Raw genomic sequence first — 18227 nt, forward strand, 5'->3', positions numbered from 1 at the left:
CTGTGGAGCAGATCTGACATCTTGGCTCCCCTCTGGGGTCCCCAGGTATAACAAACAAACAGGCAGAAAGATAGAGAAAAGCACTTCCACGCTGTAGAGGAGTTGGGCAAATGTAAATTATTACCTGCTCTGTGTTTGAGACTGAAATAGGGCACAGGGGAGACCATTCTTGTTCTTAGCAAAAGGCTCTGGATTGTAAACTGTGTTTTTCTTGCATCTTGGTGGGCAGGAGATAAAGGTCCCAGACAGTTTGGTGGCAGGACTATGTCAGGAGCTGAGCTGCGGTGCCACCTTCCTCTTCCTACCTGGGACCTTGGCTGTGTAGGAGCTCTCAAGAGGGTCTCAAGCACAGGCTTGCTGGGAGTGGGGTGGGGGAAGGGGGCTGGGGGGGAGGGCTGGGAATGGAACAGTTGGACTCCTGTAGGAGAGGCCAGTTTTAATAAAGAATAAATTAAGCCAACTCAACATAATTAAGATTTATACTGCTGGTTCACAGTGCTTTTTCCAGGTCTACTATATCCTTCTACTTCTCTGTATATTCATTCCATTAATTTTTTTCTATTAATTCTATTAATTCATTCTATTAAACTTTATTATTAAAGTTTGCTATTGAAGCTCCAACTGAGAATTTATCTACTTAGAAAAAGAATTGTATATATAGTGGAGCTATATGTAACCTTGTTGTGTATTTTTTAAGTCTTCTGTGAATGTGTTATCATACTTTCATAATTTAAAACAATAAAAGATCAGAAAGAGAAAAACATTTCAGGATAGGAAGAAAATTAGGTGAGGCTCTGTTAAATCATCAGCCTGTAACTTTGCAATTAAATATAAGGCCAACTGTATACTCAGTAGTTCCCTGGTTGTAAGATCTTGGCTAATTTTCTTTTTTAGAAAAAATCTCTCACAATTGGAAGAACAAAGCCCTTTAAAGCAGTTATTCAGCAAAAGGTTTCAAAGTTAGGATTGATTGCTTTTTTTAGAGACTAGTGCTTCCACCACCACCCAGACAAAGCCGCCTGCAGAGGACATCTGTCGTCTCTTTTCTCCCTCCTACTTTTGTTCAGATGCCCCGATTCTTCTTATTAGAATATGTTACCTGGGAAAAGGTACGAAGGACTGACAGAAGTTTAAAACGTTCTCTCTCCAGGAATCGCTTTAACAGGCATCGAAACCTTAGGCTACAAGCTAATTCCAGACTTGACTAAGGGGCTCTCTAGCTATGCTGGCTTCCCATTTCCATGAATTGGAAAAGCCCTCAAAGGGCTGATGCGGGTAGTGAGACTATTCGCGTTGTTTGTTTAAATGCCAGAGTCTGTGGACTATTGGCCACCCTCCTTTCTCTTCCTATGCTGGTGGTAATCTCCCTTTTTTCTTCCTTCCCACCTTCAGGCCTTGCAGAAATTGGGATCTTTCATGGAACAAGTCCAGCCACTCTTCTTTACCGAAGTGAGGTCATACAGTCCTGGGACCCCTTGAGGGAGAAGTCTCTTCCGGCCTTCAGGGAGTTTGTAAATCCCTGAGTATTAGTCTCTCAGTCGAATCCGACTCTTGAGACCCCACGAACTGTAGCCTGCCAGGCTCCTCTGTCCTTGGGATTCTCCAGCAAAGAATACTGCAGTGGGTTGCCATTCCCTTCTCCAGGGGATCTTCCCTACTTAGGGACTCAACCAGCGTCACTTGAGTCTCCTGCATTGCAGGCAGATTCTTTACCACCCGAGCCAGCAAGGAAGCCCTGAAATTGCAGGCAAATATGTTCACTTATTTTTCAAATAAGATTGATTAGATTCATTATAATCTCAAAAGGCTAAACCATCCCCCCACACCTCCCGCTTACCCCTGCACCTCACCCCACCGCCCCCACCCCCCCCACCCCGCCACACCCTGCATCCCAGATGCTCCAGGATGGCATTTCAGGCAGCAGATAGTAGGTGGAAGAATCCAGCTGAGGTCTCTGTAGTCTTCTTGGCACACAGATCTCATGGAACAGGAGTCAGCTCCTCCTGGTACCTACCAACAAATAGTCCCCCATTAAATATCCTTCAGGCTTATTCTCTGTTGAGTGTCGTCTCACCATTAGCATGGTGAGCCTCTTAACTGAGCCTCTCAGCAGCCTTGGGAGACCCAAGATGGAGGTCTGAGTCATGCAGTTGCAAGTTAGTGTAAACAGAAGAGACTATTTATTGGCTCACATAAATGGGATATTTGGGGGGAGGAGGAGGATGTTAGGGTTGATTCAGCTAATATCAAGAACTGCTCTCCGTCTCAAAGATACAGGTGGCTGTGTAGACTGCCAGCTTTTCTTCTGCTAGTTTAGTAGCCATAATATAAAGCCTTTAATTCCTCCTTCCCTGCCTCCCTCCCTCCCTCTCACTCTCCTTTCCTTCCAGTCTGCCTTCCTTCCCTCCTTCCCTGCATCCCTCCCCCTTCCTTTCTGATCTGATAGCTCCAGCACATGCTCTAGAGAACTCTCTCATGAACACTGTGCCATCCATGATTTATTTGCTGGGACCGGGGGAAGAAAGTATTCGGACTGGTTAAGCTTGGGTGATGTACCCACTTCTGGAATTGGAGGGAGTTATTCTACTTTTCTTGAAACACATGGACTGAGGATGGGAAAAAGGGGGTTTCACAAAGGGGAACTAGTGCCATTACCAAAAGGAAAGGGAAGGGTGCTGGGTAGGCAAGACTGATGGTTGTCTGCCATGATGTCCTCTAATTCAGGTGCCTTCACCATCTGCGAGATAATGGGATATGGGATCTTAGAAGGTCTTATGGTTGAGAGACTTATGATTCCTCAAACTTGTGAGGAAAAAAAAAGAGTCTGGCACATACATAAATGTACCTAGTTTCAGGGAGAGGATCCATGGCTTTTACCAGCTTCTTAGATAAGAACCACTGAACTAAGATCCCTTCATTTTTCAGATGAGGAAGCAAGGACTCCTAAATGACCTGGTCTTGGAGACCCCAGTCTTGGGTCTTCCAGGGCTGCTGTGAGGCTTACTGTGTCCAGCATTGTCCGTACCTCCAGGGTTTTCTAGCAGGACACTAGCCTCTGGATACTGTGTTAAAAACAGGCTTTTCTGGTCAAATACATTTGGGAAACTGCAGAGTGTCCACCTCTGGAAATGTACAATGCATTGTGGCATAGTTGAAGCTCTGAGAAAGCTTATTCTAAAGAAGTACATCGAACTGTATTTAACCCAGAAACCTATTTGAATACATTTCCTTTTCACGAGCCACCAGTAACGTGCTCTGGGAAACTGTTGCAGTGCCTTGCCTCTCCTTTCGGCCAGATGCTGTCCCGTGGGCCCTTGTTGGGAATCCGGGACACCTACTTTCCAGCGCCCTGTGCTCCCTGTTGATCTGGTTCACTTTCAGAGATTTCAGGACAGAGTCCTGAAGTCTAATGTGTGGAGGCTCCTCCCCGCAGTGCTCTCCTGAATTTTGTCACCCTTCTCTGTGCACAGTGGGGCAGACAGACGAATGGATGGGAGGGGAAGGATGACCTCAGTTCAGTGCCAGGCCCCCGGCGGGCCTTGGTCAGTGCTGTGTGCCTGGGACCTGGCAAGTGTCCACAGGGGCTTCTGTACACTCTTGGATGGTAGGGGAAGCTGGTCTGCTCTCTTTCTGTTTCAGCTCACCACCCACTTCCTTCCCCCACCCTGCTGCAACTATTCACATCACCCCATGGGGCCTTCCTGTCCTGGTTTTCTAGACATTTTTCCTCTCCCATCTTTACTTCCCATGTTTTATCAGTCATTGGTGATGACGATGATGATACCGATAATAATAATAGTATTTACTGGGAGCTCACTATGTGTCAGAAACCATGCGAAGCATTTCAGATGTGTTTATCATTAACTCTTCCAAACAACATGAAATGCTAGGTGCTGTCCTGTCTCTGCTTTATAGAGGCAGATGCATATTTCATTTTACATCCAGGGGTTTGCACAGCTCTGAGGATATAGCAGAGAACAAAATGAACATATGTCTACAGTTGGACTTGTTCCCTTGGGACAGCTGACTAAGTGACCACCAGGAATACAACACCCAGTGCTCCTGAAAATACTAAAGGTCACTGAGGACCTCCCAGCTAGTGTTCTGCTTCTGTCGTGTGTCTTGGAAAAATAGGATGTCTTTAACTTAAGAGTAATCCTAATGATGAGAGTTGTAGACCTTGAGGGGGATGATGGGGGGCTGATTTTTAATGAGGGAATCTTTTATTCCTCCTTAAAGCAGAACTTTCTTGTGTCTGCCTAAATGAGATTGCCTCCTACAGGCCACCCATCGCTTTTTTTTTTTTTTTTAAATTTGGAATTTATAGAGTGGGAGAAACAGGGTGCTTATAGTGAGGACATAGAGACAATGTTTACAGGCCCATTTTTGCCAAGACCTTAGGACTGTGAAACAACTTAGGGACCCCTCTTAAATTAGCTGGTTTTTCTTGGCTTGGACCAGTTGGAGAATGCATTGATATGTCTTTGTCCACACATGTGCAGTCTATGCTTCTTCCCTTCTGGTCTTTTTGTTCCACAGGGGAGTCCACAATGTCTTAACATGAGCCCTACCCCTACCATTCACATGAAGGAGTTAGTGGCAAAATGTATCACCCTTCCCCAGAGTTCTGACATTTCAATTAAGGACTTGGATTTCAACATAGAATTGTGAAGAGCTTCCCTTTAGATGAACTAAAATGTCCTCCTCACCATCTGGATCATTTTTCATAGACTGTACCTGTTTGGCAGAGTATAGCGTTTTTCATTCAGCTGATATATAGTTATGGTCTTTGGTTAAGGAACCAGATTAAGAAAGAGGAAAAAGGAAAAGTGTCTGGTGAGTTCAGGGCTGCTAATGAGAGGCAGGGGCTTCCCTAGTGGCTCAGCAGAGAATCCACCTGCAGTGCAGGAGACCCGGGTTTGATCCCTGGGTCGGGAAGATCCCCTGGAGAAGAAAGTGGCAACCCACTCCAGTATTCTTGCGTGGAGAATTCCATAGACAGAGGAGCCTGGCAGGTTACAGTCCATGGTGTCGCAAAGAGTTGGACACAACTGAATGACTAACACACACACACGCACACGCACACACACACACACGCACAATGAGAGGCAGTGACTGGAGTGAGTAGAGGCCAGGAGAGGCTGGAGGGAACAAGGCTGAGGGCAGCCATCCATGGTCAGTGGACAGAAAGAGGGACTTGGAGGAGAATTAGGAGGTTTCTAAGTTATGGACTCACTTATGCTTTACCTTGATGGGTGTATTATAGAAACCCATATTCTAAAATCTGTGATCAAGCAGAAGTTGTACTCTAAAGAGCTAATTGATTATTTGCTGTGGAGGAAGGGAACTAGGCTGTGACCTCTAGACAAGAAACTGAAGAGGGGTGAATTTTGTCCACTCGCCCTCAAAAATATATGTTGAAGTCCCAGTCCCTAGTACCTCAAAATGTAACCGTATTTAGAAACAGAGTCTTCAGAGTGCTAGTCAGGTTACAATGAGGTCATTAATGTGGGCACTAATCCAATATGGCTGATACCTGTATAGCAAGAGGAAATTTGGGTACAGAGACAGACAAGCACAGAGGAAAGGCTGCGTGAAGTGACACAGGAGAATGTCACTTGAAGATGGAAGCAGAGGCTGAAATTCGGCTGCTACAAGTGGAGTCCAGGGCTCCCAGTGGCTGGAAGGGCCAGGGGAGGAACCTTCCTCTACGGGTTTCAGAGAAAGCATGGTCAAGCTTCACCTTGACTTTGGAGTCTTACTTGCAGAACTATGAGACAACAAGCTTCTGTGGTTCTGAGCTACTCTGTTTGTGGTATTTGTTGTGGATGCCCTAGGAAACTAGTTTCAGGGGAGAAGCTATTAATAATTACATTTGCTGAGATTTCTCATGTGACAGGCTTTGTGAAAAGGGCATCAAAGTTAGTGCGTCTCTTTATCTTCATGGCAATCTTGGGAGGTAGGCATCGTTACGATATTTAGGCTAGATAATTGCTCAAGAGTACATAATTAATTTTCAGTGGACTCTGGGGTTTCAAAAAGAAGCCAGCTCCACTCATCACACCACAGTTCTCAATTTTCTGGACAGTGATAATGGAATTCATGGTTAACCCGGGAAGTTTTTCATTTGGGGCCACCCTGGGAATTTGGTCTGAGACCTCACATCTTGAAGCACACTAGTGTCTCCTGCGTTCATCTGAAATTGTTATCGTCTACTCTGTTACACTTGTTGGAAAATTTTGATTTGAGAAGCACAATGATGGACTAGTACTATCATAGGTCTCTCATAATTTTGGTTTCCCAGTGGTGCTAGTGGTTAAGAACCCACCTGCCAATGCAGAAGACTAAGAGATGAGGATTGGATCCCTGGGTTGGAAAGATCTCCTGGAGAAGGCCGTGGCAACCCACTCCAGTATTCTTGCCTGAAGAATCCCATGGACAGAGGAGCCTGGCGGGCTACAGTCCATGGGGTCACAAAGAGTTGGACACGACTGAAGGAACTTAGCATGCATGCTCTCATTGCTTTGTTATTCTTTGTACTAACTTGGAAGCCTCCAGAGGTCTTATTTTGCTGTAAGACAGTCTAACCTAGGATCAGCAGGATTATCAGCCTGATTATCTTCATCAAAAGTAATTGATCTTCTGTCTGAGTCTAATAATTTCCTGGAAAAGGTACATGGCAAGTTAAAAAAGCATGATACTCATTTGCATATACATTTCAATTAATTAATAATCTTTAAATTTCACAAACAGTTTAAAGAATGCACACATACAGTAAAGAAATGAAATCTGAATTGAAAAATAATGGAATCAAGGGGTAAAACATTTTGGGGGTAGATGTCAGGGTAGGAAGAAAACACAAAATGTACATATGCTAAAACTTACCAGTTTGGAACTGATCAGGAGAGAGAAACAGTCATTTGAATGTGGAAAGTTGAATTGAGAGAATTACTGACTGTAACAGGGAATTGAAGCAACAAGATGTTGCCTGGGAAGAGATCAGGAGAGCTCTATGGAATATCAGAAGAGCAGAGACGTGGGCAGAGGCTATTACAAGGGCTGAGACTGAGTGGGAGGAGGTCTCCCCCAGGGCTGAGACCCAGGCCTGGCTGGAGACCGCGCAGCTATGGCTGCCCAGGTAGCACAGCAGCAGTGTGATGCTGTGCTGTAAGAATTATCCAGAAATTCATCCCTAGGAGCTTACTGGCAATCTGCCCTCTAGGATGTTGGAGGAAGCTATTCACTGGGAGGTGGACACACAGGGAGGTGTCTCACAGGAGAAACTCTGCCATAAATCTGCCCGAAGGGGTTGGCTGCTGGGTGAAGTGGACCACTGTGCTATGCAGGAGTCCAGCCCTAGGGAGGCTGCTTCTGCTGCAGGTGCTGGGTCCTGGGGAAGCCATGTGTGCTGTCAGAGGGCCCTAGAGAAGCTGTGCGCCCTGCAGGAGTCTGGAGAACCAGCACCAAACCAGGAAACAAAATCCTTTCATCCTGAAATGTCTCTCCAGAGCCCACTGCTGATAAAGGTTAACAGTGCCAGCTGATGAAGGGAAAACATTTAAAGGGCCCATGCCCCTTTTCAGAGTAGACGCAAAGAATGCATTTGGAACTGAGAGGCAATACATTGCTAATTGGCCTGTGCATGTTAAGTCGCTTCAGTCGTGTCCGACTCTTTGTGACCCTATGGACTGTAGCCCACCAGGCTCCTCTGTCCATGGGATTCTCCAGGCAAGAATACTGGAGTGCGTAGCTCTTCCCTTCTCCAGGGGATCTTCCTGACCCAGGGATCAAACCTGCATCTCCTGCAACTCCTGCATTGCAGGCGGATTCTTTACTGCTGAGCCTCCTGGAAGCCCATTAACTGGCCTGCTGCTGCTGCTAAGTCGCTTCAGTTGTGTCCAACTCTGTGCGACCCCATAGACGGCAGCCCACCAGGCTCCCCTCCCCGTCCCTGGAATTCTCCTACTGAGTCATAAATTTTAAATGGCTTCAGTTCTGTTTGGATCTAAAATAGACCCAAATATGATGGGCCTGAAAGTGAAGCTGAGTTTCCTGGTGGCCAAGGTAAACTGAAAAACATCATCACTTTTCATTGTTTATAAGACAAGTGAGTTCAAGGAAAACATTTCATAGAACAAAAATTTAGAGATGTTTTCTCATGTAGTATCTGCTTCCAGAAGACACTGGGAGTGGTAAGATATTCCCAAAGCAAATGGATTTCTTGAAATTTTGTAGTTTTCCTCGAGTAAAAGCTGAAAGCTCTTACACTTTACTGAACACTGATGTTTAGAAGCTTACCATCCTGTGCAGGAAACATTGAGGTAGAAAAAAAAAAATGAAGTCAACTAGAGTTCTGATAAGAGAAGAAAGCTGAACACCTAGCAAGAGATAACCAATAATACTTTCTTTGGATGAACAGAGCAGAAATAGGATGAAAAAAAAGGCGCAAAAAAAAGGCTTTTTTTTTTTTTTTTTGCTCAGACCACTAGAAAATGTTAACTTTCCCATTAATTCTACTTATAAATGTTTAAATTAGTATTTGATTTCTAGGATATAGATTCCCATCTATACCACATTCTTAGTATTTTCTTGAAAATTGAGGGTTTGCAGTTTATTCTCAGACATGTCTTAGATAGAATGATTAGCATACCGTTCACTTGAAGAGGTTAAGGGCACGTTTGGTTTCCTCACAGCCACTTTTGAATGTAGGAGATGTTTCTACGTGAGTCTCTGTGCCACAGAGAGGCAGAAGTTTCTCTCCCCTCTTTTATCTGACTTGACTCTTCAGGGAGGATGAGAGGAAGTACAGTGCATGCTTTCTGATGTCCCCTCAAAAGAAATTCGAGACAGAAATATTGGCAAGTTTTCTTCTGTTGATCCAATCTCCATGCTATAACAAAATGTTTTATGGAAATTAACTTTAAAAATCCTTAGAATATACTCTTTCTGTAGACACCATGATTAAGTTTACAATATGAAAAGGGAGTGTCGTGGTCACTAACCCGTGGTTAAAAGCACTGCCTCTGGAGCCAGCTTGTCTGGGTTCAGTCCTGGGTCGGTCCCCTATATGCCGTGGGATCCAGTTGAGTTTTACACAGGCCGTAAAATGGAAATAATATCATTTACTTGATGGAGTTGCCATACGGATTGGTGAGCTCTCAGCATGTACCTAACATGTCTAATCAGCACTGTTCAGATAAATATTGGGCCAGTGTGTCCAGATTAATGGGAGATGCTGAGGTGTTATTTCTGCCTCTGCCAGCATGCTTGATGGGGAAGAATCAACTGCTGGCTTCCTTCTACCTGGATTCCCTAAGAAAGATGTCCTATTTAAGAAAAAGCACGAGTGTCAGCATGTGGGGCACAGCCATGCTAAGAAGCAAGGGCATCCATAGTCACTCTGAGAGGTAAAAATTCTATGGGGTAAATTTAAAATCACCTATCTTTATGGATTGCCTGAAATTAACAAAGCCTTATGTGAAATGCTATGGGCATTCCAAGAAATCTAACAAGAGTTTCTGCCATTAAAAGCTTTAGTGGCTAATGGGGGAGATAAGACATATTTATGTATAAATAAGTAAATGTGTGCTTAGTCGCTCAGTCGTGTCTTACTCTTTGCAACCCCATGGACTGTAGCCTGCCAGGTTCCTCTGTCTATGAGGATTCTCCAGGCAAGAATACTGGATTGGGATGCCATGCCCTCCTCCTGGGGATCTTCCCAATCCAGGAATTGGTCCCAGGTCTCCTGCATTGCAGGCAGATTCTTTACCATCTGAGCCACCAGGGGAGCAAATACATATAAATCAGTAAATAAATAAACAAACAAATAAGTCTATGGAGTAAATTTAAAATCACATATCTTTATGGATTGCCTGAAATGAACAAAGCCTTCTGTGAAGTGCCATGGATGTTCCAAGAAATCTAACAAGAGCTTCTGCCATTAAGGGCTTTAGTGGCTAACTGGGGAGATAAGATGGATTTATGTATAAATAAGTAAACAAATAAGTAAGAAAAGACACAAAGAGTTTGAGACAATGGTAGAAGTGATGTCATATGGTACATGACCTACTGACAAATGGGTTATAAGATAATAGTTACTATGTAGTTTTTTTTTAATTAATTTTAATTTGTGTATAGTTGATTTACAATGTTGTATTGGTTTCTGCTGTACAGCAAAGTGAATCAGTAATACATATACACGCGTCCACTCTTTTTTAGATTCTTTTCCCGTATAGGTCATTACAGGGTATTGAGAGGAGTTCCCTGTGCTATATCAGTTCAGTCCAGTTCAGTTCAGTTCAGTCGCTCAGTCGTGTCCGACTCTTTGCGACCCCATGACTTGCAGCACGCCAGGCCTCCCTGTCCATCACCAACTCCCAGAGTTCACTCAGACTCACGTCCATCAAGTCCGTGATGCCATCCAGCCATCTCATCCTCTGTCGTCCCCTTCTCCTCCTGCCCCCAATCCCTCCCAGCATCAGAGTCTTTTCCAGTGAGTCAACTCTTCGCATGAGGTGGCTAAAGTACTGGAGTTTCAGCTTTAGCATCATTCCTTCCAAAGAAATCCCAGGGCTGATCTCCTTCACAATGGACTGGTTGGATCTCCTTGCAGTCCAAGGGACTCTCAAGAGTCTTCTCTAACACCACAGTTCAAAAGCATCAATTCTTCAGCGCTCAGCCTTCTTCACAGTCCAACTCTCACATCCATACATGACCACAGGAAAAACCATAGCCTTGACTAGACAGACCTTTGTTGGCAAAGTTATGTCTCTGCTTTTGAATACGCTATTTATGTTGGTCATAACTTTCCTTCCAAGGAGTAAGTGTCTTTTAATTTCATGGCTGCAGTCACCATCTGCAGTGATTTTGGAGCCCAGAAAAATAAAGTCTGACACTGTTTCCACTGTTTCCCCATCTATTTCCCATGAAGTGATGGGACGGGATGCCATGATCTTCATTTTCTGAATGTTGAGCTTTAAGCCAACTTTTTCACTCTCCACTTTCACTTTCATCAAGAAGCTTTTTAGTTCCTCTTCACTTTCTGCCGTAAGGGTGGTGTCATCTGCATATCTGAGGTTATAGATATTTCTCCTGGCAATCTTGATTCCAGCTTGTGACTTAAATTGAAGAAAGTAGGGAAAACCACTAGACCATTCAGGTATGACCTAAATCAAATCCCTTATGATTATACAGTGGAAGTGAGAAATAGATTTAAGGGCCTAGATCTAATAGATAGAGTGCCTGATGAACTATGGACTGAAGTTCGTGACATTGTACAGGAGACAGGGATCAAGACCATCCCCATGGAAGAGAAATGCAAAAAAGCAAAATGGCTGTCTGGGGAGGCCTTACAAATAGCTGTGTAAAGAAGAGAAGTGAAAAGCAAAGGAAAAAAGGAAAGATATAAGCATCTGAATGCAGAGTTCCAAAGAATAGCAAAAAGAGATAAGAAAGCCTTCCTCAGTGATCAATGCAAAGAAATAGAGGAAAACAACAGAATGGGAAAGACTAGAGATCTCTTCAGGAAAATTAGAGATACCAAGGGAACATTTCATGCAAAGATGGGCTCGATAAAGGACAGAAACGCTATGGACCTAACACAAGCTGAAGATATTAAGAAGAGGTAGCTAGAATACACAGAAGAACTGTACAAAAAAGATCTTCACGACCCAGATAATCACTATGGTGTGATCACTCACCTAGAGCCAGACATCCTGGAATGTGAAGTCAAGTGGGCCTTAGAAAGCATCACTATGAACAAAGCTAGTGGAGGTGATGGAATTCCAGTTGAGCTCTTTCAAATCCTGAAAGATGATGCTGTGAAAGTGCTGCACTCAATATGCCAGCAAATTTGGAAAACTCAGCAGTGGCCACAGGACTGGAAAAGCTCAGTTTTCATTCCAATCCCAAAGGAAGGCAATGCCAAAGAATGCTCAGACTACCACACAATTGCACTTATCTCACATGCTAGTAAAGTAATGCTCAAAATTCTCCAAGCCAGGCTTCAGCAATACGTGAACCGTGAACTTCCTGATGTTCAAGCTGGTTTTAGAAAAGGCAGAGGAACCAGAGATCAAATTGCCAACATCCGCTGGATCATCAAAAAAGCAAGAGAGTTCCAGGAAAACATCTGTTTCTGCTTTATTGACTATGCCAAAGCCTTTGACTGAGTGGATCACAATAAACTGTGGGAAATTCTGAAAGAGTTGGGAATACCAGACCACCTGATCTGCCTCTTGAGAAATTTGTATGCAGGTCAGGAAGCAACAGTTAGAACTGGATATGGAACAACAGACTGGTTCCAAATAGGAAAAGGAGTACGTCAAGGCTGTATATTGTCACCCTGTGCTATATAGTAGGTCCTTATTAGTTATCTGTTTTATATATAGTAGTGTATATGTGAGGCTTCCCCAGCAGCTCCGTGGTTAAGAGTCTGCCTGCAATGCAGGAGACCTGGGTTTGATCCCTGGGTCAGAAAGATCCCCTGGAAAGGGGCATGGCAATCCACTCCAGTATTCTTGCCTGGAGAACTCCATGGACAGTAGGGACTGGCAGGCTACAGTCCATGGGGTCGCAAAGAGTTGGACACAGCTGAGTGACTGAAGCTTTTACTTTTTTACTTGGCTAATTAGTCCCCAAGCCTGCTGACGGGGTCTTCCAAAGTTTCTGTAAGTGAATTAATATCATTTAATCATATTTTTTTCTACTCCAGCTATTTAGAATAGTTGGCTTTGGATTACGTAAAATGAAACTAACATGGCAAGCTGCTCTGGGGCGGAGGGGCCCAGGCACTCTATATCCATCACTGTAGGGAAGAGCTGCACTTTTGCATCCTTTATTTGAACATTCTATGCCCTCTTTGTCCTCTTCCCCTGCCCTTCTGCACAATTTATAGACCCAGGCACCTTGATCTATAAATCAATCTAGGTGATTTATAGGCCTTTTGGTGCCTTGGGTCAGCTGTCTTTGCCACCTTTAGAAGCAGAAATGATCAGTACCTCCAAATCCTACCAATCCCAAGTTGTCTTACTGACAGATGTGTTACGCTGCTTTGAACACATGGAATGCAGAGCCCAAATTCTGAACTCAGAGTTCCTCATGACTTTGAACTTCTAGAATGATAAAGTTAATAGAGTGAGTGGACAGATATGCAGGATGGAAGATGGAAATGGAGAGAGGGACGGTATAGGCAATCTTTTAGTGCCTGAAGCAGAGTGCAAAGTGAGAAGGGTGTCATGATCAGGGGTTGGAAACATGAGGAAAAGAGTGGAAAGCAGGTACCAAGGGCACGCCCTGCCTTGACTCCTGCCCCCACCTCCATTTATCCTCTTTGTTGTTAACTCAGGGTGCATATACCCCAAAGACTCCATTAGCTCCTTGCCTGGGTTTTCTTTCTCACACCATCATCCTGGCAAATGTCTTTGAGGAGGAGATGCCATCAAGCTATTGTACTTTTATGTAACAAGTTCACTGTTCTTTTTTAAAAAAGCAAAATCTCAGTTAAAGGGATCAAAGGACAGCACCAATGTCTGGGGTTTAAGAAGCCACACAGAGTCCTGGGCTTTGTGGCCTTTGGGGGGATAGGCTGTCTGAGAATGACTGCTGAGAGGAAGCTCCTGTGTGAAGTCTGAGAAGTTGCCCTAAGTAGACTTTTGGAAGGAAACCATTAGGGAAAGTCCTAGAACCATTCCACCAGCCACGTGGCTGGATTCGGAGAGATCGGGAGCTGTCCTGATTAGAGATCAGGAGGCGGAGAGGTGGACTTGGGAGCATGAGAACTCATGCTCATGTGGAGTAGTTCTATTTGACCTCCCATAAGATATATCCGCTAAATAATATATCTTTATTGTGGTTGTTGCTGTTCAGTCCCTTGGTCATGTCCGACTCTTTGCGACCCCATTAACTGCAGGATGTCAGGCTTCCCGGTCCTTCACTGTCTCCTGGAGTTTGCTCAAATTCATGTTCATTGAGTTGGAAAATATGCATAGGACACAAGTTAACATGTTGACCATTTTTAGGTGTCTGCTTTAGTGGCGGTAAATCAGCACCACCATCCATTGCCAGAACTCTCTCTCCTCCCCAAGTGCAAACTCTGCACCCATTAACCCTCATCTCTCCATTTCTCCCTGGAAAACAACATTCTACTTTCTGTCTCTGTGAGCTTGACTACTCTGGTTACCTCATATAAGTGGAATCATAGAGTGTGTGCATTTTGGCGATTGGCTTGTTTCAGGTAGTATAATGCTTTCAGGGTTCATATGTTGTAGTGGGTGTCAGAATTACTTTATTTTTAAGGCCAAACGACATTCCAGTGTATGCATATACCACATTTTGTGTGCCTGTTCTGTTAATATGCATTCTGCTTATTTTCACTCTTGACTATTGTGAATAGTGCTGCTATAAGCATGGAAATGAAGAGGCCTCTTTAAGACCCTGCTTTCAACTCTTTTGGGTATATGCTCATAGGTGGAATTGTCAGGTCATATGGTGATTCTGTATTTAATTTTTTGAGGAAACACCGTAATGTTTCTAAATAACATATGTAATAAACCTTCTTATTAAGTTTAAATACACAAAATAGAAAGAATAGTATAATGAGTTCTTAAGTGTACAACATTTGTTTTTGAAGTTTATTTAGGTTGAATATTTGATGTGCAGGATGGATCCCTTTCTCGATTCAGCAAACATTTGTTGAGCAATTGAGACTCCAGTGATGATTCAAGTGTGAACTCTATCAGCTGAAGTGGTGGTGGTGATGAAAGTATGCAGCTCCAATCTCCAGCTCTGCAGTCATGGCTGACTGACAGCCCCAGTTGCTGCCCCAGTGAATCCACCTTCACATTTGCACCAAGTACACACTTCAGTGGGCTGCTACCAGCATGGTGGGGCCATTACTGCAAGATTCTTCCAACAGTGACTTTGACTTAAGGACTTTCCATCAGTCTGGCTGGATCTTTCATAGAACTGCTCTGTGACCTGAGGCTCTTTCCACCTATTTTTCCTTCCCTCTCCCTCTCCTTTCATAAGTGTCAAATCTGCATCTCTCTCTGAAGTCTCTTCTCACCTTCTATAGCCGCTCCTCTTACTCCTTCACATGTGCTTCCCCAGTAAATCTCTTACACATCCAATTGTATCTGCTTCTTGGCATACCCAAGCCAAGGCACTTAAGTTTTGGGATTTAAATAATATAGCCTTGAGTCATTCAATGCACATAGCCTAGGAAGCCCAAGCTCATGACCAAAACTTCTGCAAATTTCCTGAAGGTTTATATTTTCACTTTGGCCCCAAGCTGTAAGCCTCTGAACTCCTACCTTTACTTCTATCTTATATCCATGGTTCTCCTCTTCCCTCTACTTCATCTCAACTCCTGTATGGAACTTGGCTTCTTTTCCTTGGTTTGGTCCCAAACCACTTACCACATGCCCCTTTGTGTTCATATCAGGGTTTACTAGAAGTCTTTCTCACATCTCAGAAATACAAACAGTTTGAACTTAAAGGTGACCAATTCCTCTTTTAAATGTTGTTCAGCCCCCCTCACCAGGAATCTCTCACTGGCCACCTTTTTCTGCAAGCTGAAATATTTTTACATGTTGTTTGTCTGTCTTGGTCCCATTCACCCAACTTATTTTTCCCTGCCCACCTGGATCCCTGAATATATGTGTACTTCTCTTGCAGAGAAATTAGGTTTATTTCTCTTTCTTTGTCTTGTTACAGTCAGAGTCTTTGGGACTCATCTTTCCTGCCAAAACTTACCTCTCAAGGTATTTTTCTTAAGACAGTTTCTTATCCAAGATGGCTTCTGATACCAGCTCTCAAAAGATATATTACTCATGAAAATCCTAGAAGAAAATACAGAGGAAAAATCTTGACACAGATTTTTTTTGGGGGTATGACACCTAAAGTACCTAAAGCACTATATGAAACTAAAAAGCTTTTGTAGATATTTTTCCAAAGAAGGTATGTGTATGATCATTAAGCACATGAAAACATGCTCAGCATCACTAGTCGTTCAGTCCAGTTCAGTTCAGTCGCTCAGTCGTGTCCGACTCTGCGACCCCATGAATTGCAGCACGCCAGGCCTCCCTGTCCATCACCAACTCCCGGAGTTCACTCAGACTCACGTCCATCGAGTCAGTGATGCCATCCAGCCATCTCATCCTCTGTCGTCCCCTTCTCCTCCTGCCCCCAATCCCTCCCAGCATCAGAGTCTTTTCCAGTGAGTCAACTCTTCGCATCAGGTGGCCAAAGTACTGGAGTTTCAGCTTTAGCATCATTCCTTCCAAAGAACACCCAGGGCTGATCTCCTTCAGAATGGACATGTTTGATCTCCTTGCAGTCCAAGGGACTCTCAAGAGTCTTCTCCAACACCACAGTTCAAAAGCATCAATTCTTTGGCACTCAGCCTTCTTCACAGTCCAACTCTCACATCCATACATGACCACAGGAAAAACCATAGCCTTGACTAGATGGACCTTTGCTGTTAAAGTAATGTCTCTGCTTTTGAATATGCTATCTAGGTTGGTCATAACTTTCCTTCCAAGGAGTAACCATCTTTTAATTTCATGGCTGCAGTCACCATCTGCAGTGATTTTGGAGCCCAGAAAAATAAAATCTGACACTGTTTCCACTATTTCCCCATCTATTTCCCATGAAGTGATGGGACCAGATGCCATGATCTTCATTTTCTGAATGTTGAGCTTTAAGTCAACTTTTTCACTCTCCTGTTTCACCTTTATCAAGAGGCTTTTTAGTTCCTCTTCACTTTCTGCCATAAGGGTGGTGTCGTCTGCATATCTGAGGTTATAGATATTTCTCCCAGCGATCTTGATTCCAGCTTGTGCTTCTTCCAGCCCAGAATTTCTCATGATGTACTCTGCATATAAGTTAAATAAACAGAGTGACAATATACAGCCTTGACGTACTCCTTTTCCTATTTGGAACCAGTCTGTTGTTCCATGTCCAGTTCTAACTGTTGCTTCCTGACCTGCATACAAATTTCTCAAGAGGCAGGTCAGGTGGTCTGGTATTCCCAACTCTTTCAGAATTTTCCACAGTTTATTGTGATCCATACAGTCAAAGGCTTTGACATAGTCAATAAAGCAGAAATAGATGTTTTTCTGAAACTCGCTTGCTTTTTCCATGATCCAGCGGATGTTGGCAATTTGGTCTCTGGTTCCTCTGCCTTTTCTAAAACGAGCTTGAACATCTAGTCGTTAGGGAAATGCAAATCAAGACCCCCATGAGATATCACCTCACATCTGTTAGAATGATCCTCAAAAGGATAAGAGATAACAATTGCTGGCAAGGGTGTGGAGAAAAAAGTGAAAGTGAAGTTGCTCAGTCGTGTCCGACTCTTTGCGACCCCATGGTATGTAGCTTGCCAGGCTCCTCCATCCATGGGATTTTCCAGGCAAAGATACTGGAGTGGGTTGCCATTTCCTTCTCCAGGGGATCTTCCTGGCCCAGGGATTGAACCAGGGTCTCCTGCATTTCAGGCAGAATTTTTACCATCTGAGCCCACCAGGAAAAAAAAAAATTGTAAACAGTTGGTGGAGTTGTAGACTGGTACAGCCATTTTGGAATATAGTATGGAAGAGCCTCAAAAAAATTAAAGATAGAACTACCATGTGATCCAGTAACTCCACTCCTGGAAATACATCCAAAGGAAATGAAGACACTAACTTGAGAGTTATCTGCACTGCCATGTTCATAGCAGCACTATTTGCAATAGCTAAGAAATGGGAACAACCTAAATATCTGTTGATTGATGAATAAGGAAATTGTAAAATATATCATTATATGTGCACATATATAATGGCATATTATTGGAATGTATATCTCCATTGGAATATTAGTGGAATATATATAGAAATATTAATGTGTGCATATATAATGGAATATTATTCAGCCATTAAAATGAGGAAATCCTGCCATTCGTGGCAACATGCAAGGATGGAGGGCATATAATAAGTGAAATAAGTCAGATAAAGACAGATAATATATGAGCTCACTTACATGTGGAATATAAAATAAGGAAAAAGAATCCCAAACTCACAGAATAAAAGATCAGATATGTGCTTAGAGGAAGGTAATCAAAGTACTTTCAGTTAAAAGATGAATAAGTACTGGTGATATAATATGCAACATGATTAATATAATGCTGCTGTAAACTATATATGCAAGTTTTTAAGAGAGTAAATTCTAAGATTTCTTATCACAAGGAAAAA

This window comes from Bubalus bubalis, chromosome 13, assembly GCF_019923935.1.
Source record: "Bubalus bubalis isolate 160015118507 breed Murrah chromosome 13, NDDB_SH_1, whole genome shotgun sequence".
Classification (NCBI taxonomy): domain Eukaryota; kingdom Metazoa; phylum Chordata; class Mammalia; order Artiodactyla; family Bovidae; genus Bubalus; species Bubalus bubalis.